At 36.3% G+C, this 14512-nt stretch overlaps 1 protein-coding gene across 2 annotated transcripts in view; it reads left to right on the top strand.

Annotated features, from left to right (window-relative positions):
* The first annotated feature begins 3032 nt into the window (after positions 1 to 3032).
* The window catches only part of RhoBTB (Rho-related BTB domain containing), a 30021-nt gene continuing 18541 nt past the window's right edge, over positions 3033 to 14512 (top strand). Inside the window, exon 1 of one of the 2 annotated variants that reach the window (XM_077430358.1) lies at positions 3033 to 3260. The gene's annotated coding sequence lies outside the window, so the exon portion shown is untranslated. The remainder of the gene's footprint in view (positions 3261 to 14512) is intronic. The other variant, XM_077430357.1, reaches the window with a different exon arrangement.

Here is a 14512-nt window from a genome sequence, read left to right as displayed (position 1 = left end):
CGGTTGCGTGTGCGAAAGGAAGATGCGCTTTGAATGGCGATCTTTTGTCCCGACTCGCGACACGCGACTTGATCAGCGTTAAATGGGCCCAAAAGCTCCGGTAAATCCACCTTTCCAACTTCATTAAATTCAAATCGTATAGGGTTTGATTTTTTTCCAATCAATATCCCTAGAGTACTTATACAGGTAGCGCATATATCATGATCATCATCATTTACAGCCATTCGCCATCCACTGCTGGATGAAGGCCTCTCCAACACGCTTCCACTCGTCTCTGTTTTGCGCAACACTCATCCATCTCATTCCGCACATTTTCCTAATTTCGTTCACCCATCTTCCTTGCGGTCTTCCTTTTACTCTTTTGCCTTCTCTCGGGTACCATTCAAGCACTTCTTTTGTCCACCTTTCGTCCATCCTCCTAGCTACGTGACCCGCCCATTGCCATTTCAATCTCTTCACTCTATCCACTATGTCCACTACCCTTGTCATATTTCTCACCCACGTGTTCCGCTTCCTGTCTTTCCTCGTTATGCCAAGCATACAGCGTTCCATACTTCTTTGAGTGCATTGGATTTTATTTTGCATCTTGGCGTTCAGTGTCCAAGTTTCACATCCATACGTCATCACTGGCAAAACGCATTGATCAAAGATCCTTTTCTTCAGGCAGAGTGGCATTTTTGATTTAAAAACAGCATTCATCCTTCCAAATGCACTCCACCCTAATTTCATACGTCTTTTTATCTCTTCATTTTTACTACCAGACATGTCAATTATTTGACCTAAATATAAATAATTATTTACTACTTCTATTGGTTTATCATCTAAGGGGATGCTATCAGGCATGCAATAACTATTGAACATTAGTTTAGTCTTATCTACGTTAATTTTTAATCCTACTTTTCTACTTTCCCTGTCCAGCTGTGTTAGTCTGATGAGTAGGTCAGCTGAATCACGAGCAACTAGAACTATATCGTCTGCGAACCGAAGGTGACTCAAAAAGCGACCATTGATGCTTACTCCGGCTGTATCCCAATCCAATTTCCTGAAAACTCCCTCAAGCACCGCATTGAATAACTTGGGCGAGATTGTATCTCCTTGTCTTACTCCTTTTCCTATGCTAAATCTATCTGTACCTGAAAAAATTTTAACCGAAGCTGTGGCATTCTTATATGTTGCAGCTAACAGTCCCACATAGGGTTCCGGCACTCCCTGTGTTTTTAGAGCGTTAAGTACTGCATTATGACTAACTGTATCGAAGGCTTTCTCATAATCGACGAAACCTAGGCACAATGGCCGTTGATATTCGTTGGCGCGCTCGATTAGTTCACCAACTACTTGGAGGTGGTCCATTGTGCTGAAATTTGCCCTAAACCCTGCCTGCTCCATAGGTTGGTTCTCGTCGAGGATATTCTTCAGCCTTTCTGTAATAACCTTCGTGAAGAGCTTGTAGACCGCTGAAAGTAGACTAATGGGTCGGTAGTTCTTGATATCGCTTTTGTCGCCTTTTTTGTGTATTAAAATGATAGTTGCGTTATTCCATCCTTCTGGTATAGCTTGGTTCTGGATGCATTTGCTGAAAAGCCTAGCTAAGATATTAATTAGGGGGGGGCCGCCACATTTTAGTAAGTCAATGGGAATATTATCTTCCCCTGGGGTTTTACCGTTCTTTGCAGTTTTTAGCGCGGCCTCTACTTCGCTAGGCAATACTGCAGGAACCCTTTGGCCGTGTGTCGATTCCAGAGCGGGGAATTGGCCGTTGTCGTTCTTTCTAAGCGCATATATAGTGAGCGGTAAATGAATTATTACGCACATTGCGATCGCTCAAAAGACAATCTTTGCTATGGAAATCGCGAATATGGAATATTTGGCACTCGAGTTCTCGTTAGTATGATAGATCTCGTTAGTATGATGGACTTTTCAGCTATCAGATATTCCGTTATAGAGATTTTAGTGACTTTTGGGCGAGCGTTTGTGGTCAATGATCACCGGACCTATTGTATTTACACACGAGAAAAAGTAAAAGATAGAACAACGTCTCAGCTATGCAATATTAAGTATTGATAAGTGGACTATTTTTCTCAAATTTAAAACCAGGGCATTTTTTCCAAAAAAAAAAAAACGAGTAATAAGTAATCACGAACGCACAATTATGAATAAAATAATTCATTTTCTTGAATAGTATTATAAAATTCTATACAAGAATAATTAGTTCAATTACATAAGTGAATAATTAGCAAACATTTTAAACATTCAATTGCGTTTTATCGTTGGACCACATATTGTTCATCGAAGAAAAAAGTCAGTCAGCATTTGTTCCTGGTAAACAGATACATACAATATTCGACTAATTTGCCAATATTTTTGTCGGGGACTTCTCAGGATTTATTAAGACATATAGCCAAAAAAGCAGTACTGTACTGGTAAAACCGCTATGAATAGTCCCTTAGGTATTGGTGAGTCACCCTTGGTTATTAAGTTAACGTTCATATACATTATTGAGTGAAAAATAGCTTCAAAACGATCGGAAGACTATAGGAAAAGATATTGAATCGTTTGCGAAGTAAACCTTGAAGTAAGAAGAGGCCTTGTAAAAAAATAAATGCGATTTAAATATGAAACTGCAGTTGGAATCACTCGATTTATAACGACTCCGCCATTCTATGATTCTGTCTCTACAGCTCTAGTTGTAATCGCTAGAGATAGGCGCGACCTTGCCAACCATTTTTTTTTTGCTCTCTAGCTCTGTAGTTTGCCCTTTTTCCTAGAAAATAGCACGGTTGCGCCGCGCTATAGTAATCACTAGAAATTATGTATTTTATCTTTTAGATAAAAATAAATCAAAACTTTAAAAACTACAGAAAATTTTAATTATAAACACAGTTGAAAGTTTCAATCGTGGCCTATCGTCTCCTTCTTCGATAGCAATCACGCTAATCGTTCAAAAACATACCTTGAATTCCCGGTACTTGCGCAATGAGAGTGCGAGTCGCGGCCATTAGCATACCTTGCCGCGAATACACCGCGAAACGACTGTCACCGGCAGTCGAGCGCTGTCTGTCGCTCCGGTTGGTGGCGTTCGTCGCGCACGTTGTCGTTGCCGTTGCCGTCGATCCGCACTCTATGTTGATTTTGTCAAATTACAATTAATGGCGATTTCAAATCACCCGTAGGCAATTCGCAGCCACAGAGTCAAGGATATCTGCTAGATTGCGCCGCCATATTCACTCCCCTCTACGTCTACGTCTCTGTCTACGACTGCGGTAAGTTCACCGTCTACGACGCATACATATTCCTATACATATTCCCCTATATGCCTCTTTCCTGTCAACCGCTCTAAAAATGTACATCTACGTTTCAGCTGAAAAACTTCGAATAACGTGACGCAAATGTGTATAGACTGTAGTACTACATATATACGTATGTTTGTATAAATATATACATATGTATATTATGTTTGTATGTGTTCGTATAATGTTCTCAGAGACATTCATTTGAGGATCGTAGAGGTTTGATATTTAAGTTTGCTTGTTGTTTTAATGACCTGGTCTTTACGTTTTAAATTGGATTTGCCCGTTGATGACGGTCATCATTAAATATAGGATCTTTTTCTTTATGTGCGTAAAAAAAATTATAAATCGGTTCAATTTTCAGATTTTTATTTCGTTTGAGCGAACAAACTCTGTTGAAATTGCCTAGAAGTAATTACCGATGTATGTAATCAATTCATGTTTGAGCAATTAAATCTAAAAATAGTTTTTTTTAATATTGCTTTATAAAACTCAATGCTACGCCTGCATGTATGTATGTGGTGGATAATTATAATTTGTATTTTATATTGGGTATTTGCTGTGACTTATGTGCAGGTGTGGTTCATACATTCAAAGTGTGCTTGTTGAGCATAGCATAAAATAACATCCAAAAATTGGCACAAATTCTGCTCAAGTTACTCTAGGAATGCCCCATTTTCTTTCGTTCAACTGTTGAATGAATGAATGGCATAGTCGGACACTTTCCTTGTTCATATACATATGTACATATACTTTCAACTACTAGAATGTACATAGTCGCGATTGATACAGGTGGTGCATAAGGACGGGTGATGATATACAGGTATTTGGTTAGTAAGCTGTGTATTGGTTTTACTTCTCTATGGGCCTGAAGCGTTTCAAATGTCTGGGGACTCAAAAGGATCGGGTTCCAAACATACTCCCCCTGTATTTATAAAATATTTTCTAAGTAGAAAAGATTTGTCATGTTGAATATCGTGCTTAAAATATGATAAAGTTCTTTGTCAGAAACAAAAGTAGCTAGAATGTCCGATTTAGATTGATTTAATCTGATAAAAGTGTTCTGTAGGTTATCGTAGTGGCATCGCTAGGGTTGGTGTCACCTGGTGCGGTAAAACATAGTATCACCACCCCCTCCCCCCTTCCAAACCAAAGGAGAAAATAGTAAAAAATCTTCAGTGGCAGATATGAGACTCGTGGCTTGGATAGCCTGAAACATGGCTGCTAATGGTTCTTGAATGAAAACGGTCAATGCATTAAAATATTGTCCCTTGTTTGCGTCCCTGCCAATCTCTTTTTAACCCTAGATCTTCTCTTTATTGCGATTTCATGATCATCTGAATTTAAAAGCACCTGTTCAATCGCATGCTCCATTGGGTGACCGGGCTTCTCTCTAGTTATCTTCTAGCTTCTAGTAATGATAATGATAGCACTCCTAGCCACTCTTGAGTTGGAATGCCTTTTATCATTTACTAGTGTTGGACCCGTTGATTTCAACGGGTGGTTTCGAAAAGGAATTGAAACTCGAATAAAAATAAAGTTAAAGATATTGAATCGACTGGTTTCGGAAAGAAATTGATGCACGAATTACGAAGTGATTACGAATTACGAACTACGTTTTGTGCATCGCCGACCTCCTGACGCCTTTGCCCCCGATGCCTCCGTCGCTCCGGGGCCTTCGGCCCCAGCGCCGCCGGCGCCTCCGGCGCCCCCGACGCCTTCGGCACCCCGGGGGCTTCGCCCCCAGCGCCGCCGACGCCTCCGGCGCCCCCAGCACCCCCGATGCCTTCGGCACCCCGGGGGCTTCGCCCCCAGCGCCGCCGACGCCTCCGGCGCCCCCAGCCCCCCCGATGCCTTCGGCACCCCGGGGGCTTCGCCCCCAGCGTCCCCGATGCCTTCGGCACCCCGGGGGCTTCGCCCCCAGCGCCCCCGATGCCTTCGGCATCCCGGGGGCTTCGCCCCCAGCGCCCCGATGCCTTCGGCACCCCGGGGGCTTCGCCCCCAGCGCCGCCGACGCCTCCGGCGCCCCCAGCGCCCCCGATGCCTTCGGCACCCCGGGGGCTTCGCCCCCAGCACCCCGGATGCCTTCGGCACCCTGGGGGCTTCGCCCCCAGCGCCCCCGATGCCTTCGGCATCCCGAGGGCTTCGCCCCCAGCGCCCCGATGCAAAAATGAAAAAAATGAAAAAACTGAAAAAATGAAAAAAATGAAAAAACTGAAAAAATGAAAAAAATGAAAAAACTGAAAAAATGAAAAAAATGAAAAAACTGAAAAAATGAAAAAAATGAAAAAACTGAAAAAATGAAAAAAATGAAAAAAATGAAAAAATGAAAAAAATGAAAAAACTGAAAAAATGAAAAAAATGAAAAAACTGAAAAAATGAAAAAAATGAAAAAAATGAAAAAACTGAAAAAATAAAAAAAATGAAAAAACTGAAAAAATGAAAAAACTGAAAAAATGAAAAAAATGAAAAAAATGAAAAAAATGAAAAAACTGAAAAACTGAAAAAAATGAAAAAACTGAAAAAATGAAAAAAATGAAAAAACTGAAAAAATGAAAAAAATGAAAAATATGAAAAAAAATGAAAAATATGAAAAAAAAAAATTTTGTTCCCCATACTGGTTGATGGTTGATCGTCCGTCACATACAAATATACAAATATACAAATATACAAATATACAAATATACAAATATACAAATATACAAATATACAAATATATTTAGCGACAGTCCGTTTTTATATATAGTATTTATTTTTTGTGTTGGAGATATTTTGAAATTCAGGTAAACAAATATATCCCCAGATCGGCGAGGGGTTTCGGCTGCGCATACATTTATTTAAAATTTAGTATTATACAAATAGTATTTTTCATGTATTTTTCATTTGGTGTCACCCCCCTAGGTGGTAATACCACGGTGCGCTCCGCACCTATCACACCTGCCTTGTAACGCCACTGGATTATTGAAGCAAGACGAAAGCCGTGCTTAATGCATTTTCGGAAATGTATGCGTGCACGCATAAACAGCCCCATTGACTTTTATCATCTAATATATAATTTCGAAAGAGACTTTGTAATTATTGTTGGTTCGTAGAATCCGTGACGTTATCGAAATAATCAAATTTTCTATGACGAAGATATTGATATCGATTTCGATTCCGTTTTTGATTTCAATTCCGATTTCATTTCCGGATCCCGGTTTCAGTTCCGGTTCCGGATTCCTGTTTCAGTTTCAGTTCTGGATTCCTTTTTTAGTTCCGGATCTGGGTTTCTTTTTCAGTTCTGGTTCTGGATTTCTTTTTTAGTTCCAGTTCCGGATTCCTGTTGCAGTTCCAGTTCCGGATTCCTTTTTCAGTTGCGGATCCCGATTTCTGTTTCAGTTCCGGATCCGGATTCCTGTTTCAGTTCCAATTCCGATTCCCGGTTCTAATTTCAGTTTTGATTCCCTTATATATGTATATATAAGAAAAAAACATTCGTTTCTGATTGGCTGTCGTTGAATTTTTTGTTGTATTCAAATAAATTTAATAAAAAAGCAAATTAATATTTACTATTAGATTAGCCATGTTTAAGCGGCTTATATTAAAAATACCGAGCGAAGCCGGGTAAAACCACTAGTCTGCAATATTTTGAGAAAACAATAAAAGTAAAACGGTATTTGCAACCAAGTTCAAGACGACATTCTGCTATATATATATGTAAGTTCGGGCCAATGGGGCCGTCGACACTAACAATATTACTTGCAATATTTTCCGTATCCAGTTCCCAAATAGCCACCACAGGTGGCTATATCGGTACTGGATAATATTTTAATTAATATTGTTGGTGTCGACGGCCCCAATGAGTGCAAATATGGAGCTTCTCGGAAATGAGATGCATTTAGAAAAATATTAAACGCTTTTTTTTTTCTTCAGAAAGTAATTCAACTGATATGTCGTATTGGATTGGTATAGAAAAACTATAATAATTCATCAAAAATTTACCCCGCCTGTGCGTAAATTCACCAATATTAGTAAGGTTGCTGAAACATTAGTAAGGTTGCTGATATGATATGCAATACACATGCAAGGATTGAATAAGAAATCCTGAAAATAGGAAAGGTTAAATGTTCGAGCGTCAACCTTTGTACGACGGGCCAACCACCTCCTATTGAGATTTTATTCACATTTTTTTATTAACTTGTTTGGCTTCAGTAGCATCTTAAAGCATTGGTGAAATTCATACTTTGAGGTACTAAGCTGACGTGTTAGGAATATGATATGTATGTCAATCAAATGCTGGAATTTTCATACAATGTTCTACACATGTATAGTGTCAAAATCAGGAATAGAAATGGTTATTTCATTTATAGTTACTAAATTCTGATACGTTTTCGTACGAGTTGGAAATTTGCATAGTGAAATAATGACATGCTTTTCTTTTGTACGTATTGAGGACTTATAGAAGACCTTGAATATTTTTCATTGTCATATTTACGAGTATATGTAGACGTGAAGTTTACAGACAATTTATGTTTGGGCATGTAGTTTGGTGTCAAGGATAGCAAGAGGCAATGGTCCAGACTTCATATACATACATACATATGTACATACATACAATGTGTATGTAGTATTTAATGATTCCATTGTTGCAACTGGCGTTCAATCACCCCTTCAGAAATACTTAACTAGTGATTTGCGACAGAAATTTTTTGATTTTATATACTCGTCAGATGTTAATATAGGTTCCAAGAATGACTTCAAAAAATTAAATTCGTTCTTGGAATATCTAATATTCGAATCGATGAATTTCCCATATTGACAAGAATTAACCTTCAATGAATAATATAATCAGTGGGAATGATTAAATATCTATGGAATTTTCAACGGTTATAATTGACGATAAACGATTTTTAAGTACACGTACACTTTATGCTTTTTCATAAATGTATATTCGAAAGTATGTATGTATATTAAAAAAAATCATTCGGAAAATACATTAAGCGCCGTTTAATTGATATGTTACGTGCTACATATTTATTTATCTCCACATCTGAATACCGTTCCGATACAACCAAAAAAGTACAATAAGGCCGAACACTGTAATTTCATCTAAATTCAGTATTTCATTCTTCTTTTTTTATTACAATTGTATTGATGTCGGAAACTAGGCAGACTGCGAGTCGGATCGTTTTTTTCCCAATTTATATTAACAATGGTTACCCCAAGGCGACACCTATGGCCAAATTTTTACATATGTACTATCTATAAATTTATAATATTATTATTATAAATTTGAAAATAAATTCAAATAATTGTGCCAAAAGAGGGTAGGTGGTAAATTTTTTTTTTGAACCGTTTCAACAATGAAATTAGATAAATTGGATAAATTTTGATAAGTAATGTTCGACCTGGAGTCATGTATATATATTAAGGTCTGGACAGCAACATCCGATCAGGTATCGAACCCGTGACCCCTTAGATGTTTGCATTATATGCTAACCATTGAGCTATGATGCTGTTTTTTTGTTAATTTATATTTTCAATACGGGTCGCCCCTGAGCGATATAATATGGTATTAAACTTGTACATATGTATATAAATTATAGATTATAAACATATTCAAACTATGTACATAGTGTTTTACGTTTTGGCAGTGGTTTAGCTGTGACGTACATATGTATGTATGTCGAATCGAAACGACTATTATAGTACGGCGAATGTTATCTCAGACAGGTAGACAGACAGGCAGATAGACAGATAGATATACATACATACAGACAGACACACACACAGACGAAATAGCGATATTACATACATATATGATGGTGGTAACATAGTGGGCCTTGGATGGTTTTTCACCATTTTTTTGTGAAATTGGCAAACCATTGATTCTTGGAAACGATCTACCTGGAGTCACAGTAGTCTGACCAAATTACTAAAAAAAAAATACTAAGTACATATAATAAAAATAGTATATGTATATATTTTTTAATAATAATTTAATACTTGGGAAAGGCGGCATAGCCGATGAACCCAATTTTATATTTTCCTGTGATGCCATATTCGGGTTGTCCCTGAGCGACATCTATAGTATTTAACTTGTTCATATATAAATTTTAAAATCATATTCAAATATTGGTGACATAGTGGGCTGTGGATGGTTTTTTGCCATTTTTTTTTTGTGATGAACCATTTCAATAATTAAAGCATATAAATTGGCAAATCCTAATAGAAAACGATCGACTTGGAGTCACAAAAGTCTGACCAACAGCACTTCAGTGGTACTCGGAATAAATTAATTTCAATCGAGGTCAACCCAGGGCTAGAACCCGGAACCTGTAGGTGGTTAGCATTAACGCAACCACCATTATGTTTTCTATATTTGTAGTTATTTATTTGGTTCATTGGTCTTCATTGTCTTCTCATCTTCCTATGGGCGAAAACACACAGCGGTGCACGTGGCACGTGGTTTTTTTAGATACTTTTAAACATGCGGAAAAAAAATGGGCCGTGCCTTGCACATATTCATGAAACACCCAGCACGCCCCGGTAAAATTGTATCCTTGTTAGACAGTGATCGATAACAATGTATCCCATATTTAAAGAAATGTAGGGGACCACCCACAGCGGGGAGCCATGCACACGATGTGCCGTTCATCGCTGTGTGATTTCGCTCTATTCCTCTTGGGATCATTTTTTTGTCTGCTCATGCTTCTCGTCCATGTATATATATACATCAAATATTTCTTTCAATATCATATTTCTATCTATGTTTACAACAAGAGCTATGTACAATAACATTCTTTTAAAATCATTTTTACTACAGTCTACCTATGTACATATGTACTCCTAAAATGTGATTAATCAAAAGCGCAGTTTTCCCTTCTACTCAATCGCTGTCTTGTCACTAATTGGCATGATAAATTAAGTGTAAATAATTTTAGTTTTAATAATGTTAATTAGCTTGTAACGCATTCTATATATACCTTCTACATACATACTATCATAAAGCTAATCTATCATTGCGACAAAGCCTCTGCAGAGAAAACTCGCGCGAAAATGGGCCAAGTATATACACATTTACATATATATTATATGTATGTATGTATGTACATATGTACATAAATGCGGAAAATTTTTATCAGACAAAAAATTTTCCGTTTATCGCAAGAAAAAATTGTGAGAAATGTATGCTATCAATACCCATAAGATTTTCTTCAAAAAAAAAAACAAATTTGAATGTTAGCAACTTTAGCAACTATTTAATCACTCCGATGCTGGATCTTGACACATGCCGAGCTCGTGTTTTATTTCTTTTAATTAAATAATGTGTCCGGTCGAAATGTTGTTTATTTGAGATCAAGAAACTTGCTATCGTCATCGTGACGCATTAAACTTGGCTCTTTTCCCTTATGCTCCAAGATATCACCTGTTCGTGAATGAACATTTAGTAACTGCAAAACTTCAGAATTCTTAATCTGAAACCAGTCGATCCGGAAAAAATCGTTAAATGATAATAAAACGGCAAACAAAGCTTCACCGTTGCAAATTACGCGAACATATACGGCAAACAGAAAAAAATATTATTAGAAAATCAGGTAAATTCTGAGAATGATAACACATAAATTACAACATAACTTTTCTTGTTTGCTCATACAAAAATATCATCTTATCAACTACTGGCGTACTATTGTTGTCATTGTTAAACGGTTTTAGATTGCGCTAACTTAAGTGGCCACTTTATATTATTAGAGTGTTTCGAATGCATATTTATTGTTATAATGTTATCGGAAGCCTTTAAATGGTTATATTTAACACTCTACGATAGGTATGAGGTATGAGTGTTTCGTTCAATAATACATTAATGTGCTCTCGAGTTTCAAAATAACATGTACAAGTAATGCTTAAAGTAAAGCTACATTGTCGATAGTAAATATTTACAAATGGCCGCGTCAGATTTAACACATTGTGATGTTTCTCACGTATGACTTAATGCAGTCATGTGTATGATGTCTCCGTGGCAATGTATTTCCAATTTACAGTGAAGCTGTAAACTTTTTTTTGAAACTGTAAAAAAGTGCTTTTGGTCAAGTCCAAATTCGGGTTCTGGGGCAACAAGTGTTGAAAGAGTTTTCTTGTTGGTCTGTTTATGCTTTGTTTAGGTTTTATCTTTGATATTTTATATAAAAACAATATAATAGAATTTGTTTCTCTTTTCTATACAGTAGAACCTCGATTATCCGGACTAATTGGGGATGAAGGTAGTCTGGATAATTAAAAATCCGGATAATCGAAAAAATCACAATTGACAGGGAAAGAGTGTACATTCAGTATGAATAATTTTTATTGGTCTACATCATTTACATGTATGATAGCATGAAGATCAATATTAAATTGTTCTTTATTAAGAAATTCAATTATGGATTTTTGCTTAAAGTCAGCTGTTCTTTTTGAAGCTGCCAAATCGCGAATACTTTTCATACAATAATGGACCAGATATTGGCTATCCAGACGATCGTCTTTTAATGAACCATATAAAAATACACTCTTCGACTTCTTCATTTCCTGATTTCTCCATAACCTTACGCTCTGAGCTTCCATCTTCTAAAGAATCAGTAAATTTCATAATTTTTTATGGTTAATTTCATAATTTTGATGGTTGACGTTCGAACTCTATATTTATTTGACAAAAAACGTCTTAAGACACCGCTTTTTAAAGTATTGATTATATCTAATTTGTCTTTTAATGATAATACAACACGTTTTCTTTTCCATATTGGTAATATTAAAAATAAATATTTAAATCGCGATCAAATTTTCAAGAAATAAACATCCTTTGAGTATTGAATTTTGAAGACAACTGACTGACTCATTTCTCCGTCTTATTTTCGAAATTTTATGTTATGCATTTCAAAGCAGCAAAATCGTACAGCTTGTGTTTGTTTGTGAATAATCCGGATAATCGAGGTTCTACTTTACATACTTGAATAGATATTTGTTTTGGGAATAAAATTACCAGAGTCATGTTATTTTTGGTGAATTCGGGGTTGTTTAAAATATGACGACTGAGACTCAACTTCAAGCTAATTTTAACTCTTTCAAATTTTCTGAAGGTTCCTGTTCCACTGGGGATGCATATTTTATAAATATTCGGTAGGTTCCAAAATAGTCCGATTCATAATGGATTAGCTGCTTGAATTTGCATTTGTGTGTTAAGTCGAAAGTGCGACTTTTTCCTCATAGAAAAAAAATAAAAATAAACGGATTATTGCGCAAATTGCGATCGCGCGCAATTTGCGTTGTCACAAAATAACGTTGTCACATATTGATAATTGTTGCCACAAAAATTGCGAATATGTAATATCTGCACTCAAGTTCTCGATAGTACAATATTGATGGAGTTTTTGGGTGCCAGATGTTCCGTGATCGAGATTTTATTGACGTGCGCGAGATCGCTTTTTGCGGAATAATCATCGAACCAATTCTTTCTTAAACTGCCTAGTATATAGATGGAAAGTTATGAACGTACATATATAGAGGTATTCTTAAGTTCTATCTCTAAGGTGATAAGGTTTTGGTTTGAATCTGTAAGCCGGAAGCAATATTTTTCTTTAAACAATATTTCATTATTCTACTTTGAACATTAAATCATAAACAAGTCTTGAATAAAATTGGCCAACCGGAAGTAGAATTTTTGTCTTACTGAAAATTAAAAATGTGTGGTGAATCTCTCATTGCCCGTTCGTTTGTTCTTATTCGAGTTTTGATTTCGTCCACTGAGGCATCTCTAGAAAAATTTGCAGCATTTTATTTTTTTTATTTTTTATTTTTACATATATACCAGGAAGGCCTTACAGGTAAATCCCAATGCGCCTTCCTGGCCAATTACAAATACAAATACAGCATTTTTAGTCGTTGAATTGTCGTTGAATTGCGAGACACTGAAAAAACTCGCAAATTAACGAGACATCTATGAATTGTACATAAATTTTTATTGTACATCAATCAAATTTTTCAAATAGTGGTGACATAGTAGGTAGGAAGGATTTTTAGCCAATTTTTTTTTCCGGGAACCGTTTCAACAATGAAATCAGAGAAAATTGCCAAACTCTGATAGGAAACGATCAACCTGGAGTCACAAATCCAGGTCTGACCAACAGCATACTCTGAAAAATTCATTTTCATTCAGGGATAGAACCCGGGACCTTCTTGACGGTAAGCAGAAGCTTAACGTCCGAGCTATGCTGCTGGCTATTTATGCAGATAAGCGAAAAATCGGGTTGCTGAATAACTTGAATTTTTGCGAAATAGGACAGGGATGACCATTTCTCGGAACCGTTTCAATGAAAATCAGATAAATTGGAAAACTTCAGATATATAATCTAAATTTATTTTTCTAAAATGGCTAAAATTTCACTAGTTTCTTTGTGAAAACTGAAGACAATACCAAAAACTAAACAAAGCCCTTGCCAAGAACCCAAATTAGGATTAATGCAATACTGATATAAGTATTACCAGTACCTACTTCCGAGGGCGTTATTTGGGGGGGGGGGGGCAACCTCCCCCTAGATTTGAACGGGATTATCCACGTTGTTTAATTATGAATTCTTATTTATGAATTATTATGAATTCGAATTAAAATACTAAACCAACAAAAATATAATATTTAAATTCTTAAGAATACTGTCAGGTATAAACACGTCGATATTTCCCATAAAAAAATGTTAATTCAAATATATTTTGTTTTGTTGTTTGTCTTGCTTTAAAATATATGTGTTTCTCGTTTTTTTTTCGTAGAATAAATTCGTTATTCTACGAAATAAATTGTTGAATAGGATTGCATTTCTATTACTAAAAAAATAATTAAAAGAAATAGTTAAAATTCATATACACTTTTTTTTAGATAGTCATTCCTTACTAGTCAAAATTTTTGCCCACCCCCTGAGAAACGCTGAAATTTATTTATTTATTTAAAGTTTGGACCATTATAGCTAGTCAGCGGAGCCTGAGGGGGGCGTGTATTGTTCAAAGGTTGTAAATGCATTGTTAAAGGTTTGCCGAACCTTTTTTACAAAGGATTTACAACAATGGAACAATGGATAGCACTGTGACTATCCTACCTCTAATTATAGCATTACAGGAATTCATAATGCGCTACAATGGTCAAAAATATAGCAGAAAAGAAAAGAAACAAAATAATAACTATAATAATGACAAAAACAAAAAATATATATGCACAAACAATA

This window comes from Arctopsyche grandis, chromosome 5 (genome assembly GCF_051622035.1).
Source record: "Arctopsyche grandis isolate Sample6627 chromosome 5, ASM5162203v2, whole genome shotgun sequence".
Lineage (NCBI taxonomy): Eukaryota > Metazoa > Arthropoda > Insecta > Trichoptera > Hydropsychidae > Arctopsyche > Arctopsyche grandis.
Note: the sequence above shows the minus strand (reverse complement) of the source record. Positions and strands in the feature narration are given on the sequence as shown.